Here is a 5,759-nt window from a genome sequence, read left to right as displayed (position 1 = left end):
GTTGAAACAGGCAAACAAAACAATCAAAGCGATCTAGGCTGCCACTGATTTTATGTGACGATTTAGGTAAGAGAGACTTTAGTTCCTAGATGCATATCATGAATTCTAAAGATTGAACATAAAACTTTAACTCTCAGAGGGATTTCCAACACCTCCAATTTGACCTGTCAGAGGCGCACACCAGCAACTCCTATAAAACTTTCAGAGTTGCTTGACCATTCTTTTATTAAAGTTTATTGACCATTTCCTATGTAATAGAACTTCAATGTGTTTTCCATAACCAGCTATGAAAACATCCAAAACCTGGAGAGCATACTTGGAGGCAGGCATAAATATTACTTGTGCCGATGATACAGATGTCTTAAGAAAAGGGGGACATCTTACTATGAAAATGGACACTTCTCATGGGTGAAGCTGGTTGACATAGGAGATGTGCAGTTTTCTTTGCATTTCTGGCTTTCTAAGAGTAATCACCCACAGCAGCTTCTTGGACTGATAATTTTCAATAGTCCCATTTTATTTGTAGAATCAAATTTAATTTATATTGCTTAATTTTGAAGGGGTGAATGAATCAGTGAATCAATAAATTTTAGATTTTTTTGAATTTTTTAAAAAAGTTAAGGGCATACTACTATATATTCTATAGGTCTATGTTTTTACCTACTGCAACAGCACTGGCCATAACAATGCCATACAATAATTATAACATTTGATATTTACATACATTTAATACTAGTCTCTGAAAATAAGAGCAGAGAGCTCACGAGTAGTGGATTTATCAGGCACGACTTTTTAGCTTACTTTAAGAGGCTGAGCTCCAATGGTTTGAAAAAATTAAATTTCCATTCTCCTGAGAAAACATTTGTGATACAGCCTTAGACTGGAGTGGAGGTTTCCAGTGCCTGCCCTCAGAATGCCCCCCCCCCATACATGTGAGCAAACTAATTCAGTCTTTGCCTCTGACTGTTTCTCTGTGAAACGATCCACTTGTTCCCAACCCACTCTGCACTCTGTCATTTAAAGGGAGATCGCTTCTTATCACTTCAACAATATATCAGAATTGATCCCTTTGCTTTTTAGAGTTAGCTGGCCAGCCAAGTTTTCCTTGCTGCGTTTAAGGACAAACTTGACTTCACTTTTTTTCTCTGCTCTGCACAGTTAAGCCGCATGAGTAATTTGTCCTCTAGTTGAACTACTTGCTTCTCTTAAATAAGAATGAGATGGGATAGGAGACCAAATAGCAACCAGTATGGAAGGTTGAATGCAAATATGCGGGTTAACAAAGTTCCCCATGGCCCAGAAAATGCTCAGTAGAAAGAGGTTCTTTTTTGAGTTTATGGAGCACTTCCCCAAGTCCCAGTGAGTCTGTACTTTCTGGAATGGTTTTGAAGGTTGCACAGAGAAAAGAAGACACAGCTGCAGTGTATCAAGAACATCTCAGAAAGATGTTGTGTAAATGTAGTTCCGATAATCTTCTAGTCTGCATACCCTGGCTATAGATGTTGACAATCAAAATAGGAAAATTCAGTGATAGATTTCCCCCTTTCTCTCCCACTTTCTACACACACACACACACACACACACACACACACACACACACACACATCCTTAATGCCTTCCCCCTTGAGAAACAATACAAATGGTCTGCTTAAGGCATTTATTCCTGAAAAGTTGGGAACCACTGTACTCAAGTACAGTAAGACAAGCGCTTATTGAATCAAATATCTCGGGCACCCTGTGTACATCCTGCTGAGGCCAGTAAAGATCGTGACTTCTACAGATCAAAAGGTCCCAACAAATTGCAACGCACATTCATCTTTTTATCTACCAATCCGAACACTACAAAAAGCAACATGGGTTTAGATAGTCAAATATGTGTGTAAAAGTCTATGATTTTGTTTGGCTATTGAAATCTTCAGGTGATTTCTCTCTGTGACATTTTTCACTGAAAAGTTCTCTTACAGACATAAAGGGACTTCTCTCTCTCTTCTGAAAAATCAGTCTCTGATGAACCCTGAAGGAGACAAGAAAAAAAGTATTTAAAAGTATTTTATTTTTATGTCTGTACCTATGTATGGTTGTGTTGTGTGTCTACCATGTGTGTGCAGGTACACAGCCAGGCCAGAAGAGGGAGACAGATGTTCTGGAGCTGGAGTGTCTGGCGGTTTTGAGTCACCTGATGCAGACACTTGGAACTAAATTTGAATCTGGAAGAGAGCAAGTCAATCTAGTCCCAGAAGAAAACAAATTAAAAAAAAATAACATGGTTTTATTGTTGGACTTTTTTTTGATTTTTTTGAGGCAGGGTACGTTGGACTTTTTATGAGAAATTTACATCAATTTTTCTGAATTTTTTTTTCTTTTATCATTGATCAATTAATTCTGTTCTCCAAGAAAGTTTCCAAACCTGATCCAGTGCACCAATTTGGAATTTACATTCATTTAAGTCACATACATACATGAAGCCACGTAGCATGTGGCTAATGTTGAATAGTCAAAATATTATTGTTGACTTTTACTGTTGTCAACCCTTTTGTTTTTTACTGAAAATTCAATGATAGATCCAATCATTTCCACAGAATTGTTCAAAAGCTTTCAGAATTAGTATATCTCAGCATATAATAGTGTCCAAATTTAAAATTACTTGTTTGTATGGTTATTTTATGTTTCTTTTTACACATAACCTCAAAAAGTTACTTGTTCTGATGCTGAATACTGAACACTAAATTCAGAAGTGGCAATTTGTTATCATTTTCCTTGGGTTTAGAGAAATAAAGAATGCATCTATCTATCTATCTATCTATCTATCTATCTATCTTTTGTCAATCTATCATCTTCCTACTTACCTATATTTCCATCATATCTTTCTGTAAGTAGCATCTTGCTATGTAAGCTCAGGCTTGGCCTCAAAATAGCAATCCTCCTACTCTAGTACCCATAATCGTAGAATTACCTGTGTGTACCACTACAACCATACTTCATAAGTATGTTTTAAACGACTAACAATCCCTGTGGATCGTCTGGCAGGATCTCTTCTCTTCTGGGACTTTCAGTATACTGTTGCAGATATTCTACATAGGAAGAAGTACAAGTTTCTTGTCTGGGTTAGGAAGAGAGCATAGTCCAGGAACACTGAGTAAGATTTTCATGTCCATGACTCTTGCCAAACAGGCTTTATTTTAACTGGGGAAGAGAGTAAGACTGAACTTTTATCAATGAACTTTGCTTGTCTCAGCTTTGATCAAAAAGTGCTTTGACATTCATCAGTGTTCTGGATTTATAAATAGCTTTATAAAATTATGTTCTGTCTCTTCTTGGAGGTCTGTCTGGTAGCTGTGCAACTGCTCAGCCTCTGTTCTCACCCCATGGGCTGGTGATTAAAGTACCAATGCAATTTCTTCTTGGTGCTACCATCTGTTGGTACAGCTATAAGAACTGAGAGAGGTCCTTGATCAGGTCTCCATAGTGACTTGCTCTAACTGAAGGATGGGAGAAATGAGACAGTGAAATGCTATAAGTACTTTTTCATTCCCTATACAATTCTGATCTTCTATGGTGGCAGCGGAGAGGCCACAAACATGTAAGTCTTCGGAACTGAAACAGAAATTCTCATGAAACACTAGCAGAGGAAGTTGAAGGTTCCTCTCCTCCCCAAATGTGAACTACATTGCTCCCAAGGGTCAGGATGCCTATTATGGTCTCAACGTCTGTGTCTATGTAAAAATTCTTGAAATCATACATCATTAGGAGGTGGTACAAGAGGTGAGGGGTCTTTGAGAGGTTATTCAGTTGAAAGTTTTCATTCCTCCATAATGACATTCTAGTTCTCATTAAAAATGTCCAGGCCAGACCTTTTTCTCTTCTATCATATGCAGACACAGCGAGGTGCCACCAGCTATGAGACAGAAAGCAGTCCTTCCATGTATGTAATCTTCCAACACCTTGATCTTGGACTTCAGGTGTTCAGAACTATGAGAGAAAATCGTGTTTCTGTTGACAATTCATCCAACTTATGTCATTCCAGATTCAGTAATGTGAATGGACCATGCATTTGAATTTGCTCAAAAAAACTTTATTGGAATGGAAATGGCCCCAGATTATACTTTTTAAAAAAGCGGTGCTAGGTATGTTGACTACTTTGGAAACTTCATCTTTTCCCACTTTGTCAAGAATAAATGATGTCACCAATATGCTACAAGATGAAGACCATGATACTAGGCACACAAGCACCAGGTCCCTGAAACATCAGACCAGCAGCCACTGAGTCACAGACCTAGACTGAAACTTGGAAGACATTTGCTAGTGTCCACACGGAAATGTAGCCTGAACACAAATGCCTAAAAATACAAACAACCATAGCCACAGAAATTTAGTTACAGTGCTGTTCTTTAATACTGGACGGAAGAAGGAAGTGCCTCCTTTGATCATGGATAGCTGTGTAGTATGACGACATCATTCAGTGGATCCAAAGAGAAAAAGCAGTGTGTATATGTGTGTGTGTGTGTGTGTGTGTGTGTGTGTGTGTGTGTGTGAGAGAGAGAGAGAGAGAGAGAGAGAGAGAGAGAGAGAGAGAGAGAGAGAGAGAGAGAGAAAAGGGGGCAGGGCCAGACAGGCAGACAGAGACACAGACACTGAGAGACAGAGCGAGATGAGTGGGGAGAGGGAGGAATGGAGAAGAGAGAGATTTTAATACATATACTTTGGCATTTAAAATAATATGAGTTCTGGTCTGGGGCGATGGCTTAGTTAGTCAAGGGCCTGTCATATAAACATGAGGACATGAGATCATATCCCCAGAACCCATGTAAGAACTGACATAATCATATCTATCTGTAACCTTTGTGTTGCGATGGTGGAGACAGGCAGATTCTTGAGCTCCATGGCTATCTAGTCTAACCAGTTGGTGAGAGTCACCTTCAGATAGAGGCTCTGATTCAAATGATAACATAAAGAATGATAGTGGTAGACACCGATTTCCACATCACACACAAATAAATTAAGCCTATGTACATAAACACACAGATAAAAGTTTTAAAAAAGATTATGTGGTACTATGTATGGGGAGAAAAGAAAGAGGATGATTAATTGGTTCTGATCTATTGTTTTATCATATCCCTTTAAATTTCAGCTTTGAATATCATCTTAACACACAAGTTCATGGCATCATGCAGCACAGTGTTAAGGAAAACGAAGTAAACTGAATTCAGCCATACCTGGGTTTAAATCCCCACCACATGTCAGCTGTGTGGATTCTTTTTTTTTTCTTTTACGAAGGCCACTTCTCTGTGGCAGGACTGTTGAAGTCAACTGAATTCGTAGAACGTGGAACATGTGGTAGGGAGACTGGGGAAGGGTAACTGCCAGTAACTGCTGCTACCCTTTCTGTCTCCACAGGAACCACAGCTTGCTTGGGGCTAATGAAACCCACACTGCTGAACGTTACCAGGTCTCTACCCTTAGACTCCTCAGCAGAGAGATGAAGTGGAATGATCTGTTTAATTCTTGAAAAGCTACTGATGGGAGACAAATGGTTGACGAGTCTGAACCTTTTCAGACAAGTTGTTTTCACTTTCCGTGAGATGCCAAATTTGCATTTCTCCACTCTTTTTCTCTTAAAAGAAAGCATAGACCCATGCTGTACTAGCTCTGCAAAGGAAGCCTCGTGTCTCAGGTTCCCTTAGCCTTTGACTGCTAATTCCAGAAACAGAGTTATGGAGTTTAAAATTAGAACTCCAGAGTAGGAAGTAACTTTAGACTGG

The 5,759-nt window shown here is 39.0% G+C and overlaps 1 long non-coding RNA gene across 1 annotated transcript; it reads right to left on the bottom strand.

Annotated features, from left to right (window-relative positions):
* Window positions 1–1,643: 1,643 nt before the first annotated feature.
* Window positions 1,644–5,327, bottom strand: LOC119086455. Its single transcript, XR_005089734.1, has 2 exons — window positions 5,214–5,327; window positions 1,644–2,014 (listed from the first exon to the last, which is right to left on the bottom strand). It is a non-coding gene; the product is annotated as an uncharacterized LOC119086455 (long non-coding RNA).
* Between the last annotated feature and the right edge of the window lie 432 nt (window positions 5,328–5,759).

This window comes from Peromyscus leucopus, chromosome 22 (assembly GCF_004664715.2).
Source record: "Peromyscus leucopus breed LL Stock chromosome 22, UCI_PerLeu_2.1, whole genome shotgun sequence".
Taxonomy (NCBI): Eukaryota; Metazoa; Chordata; class Mammalia; order Rodentia; family Cricetidae; genus Peromyscus; species Peromyscus leucopus.
The sequence above is the reverse complement of the archived record's forward strand: the minus strand, read 5'-3'. Positions and strand labels throughout refer to the sequence as shown.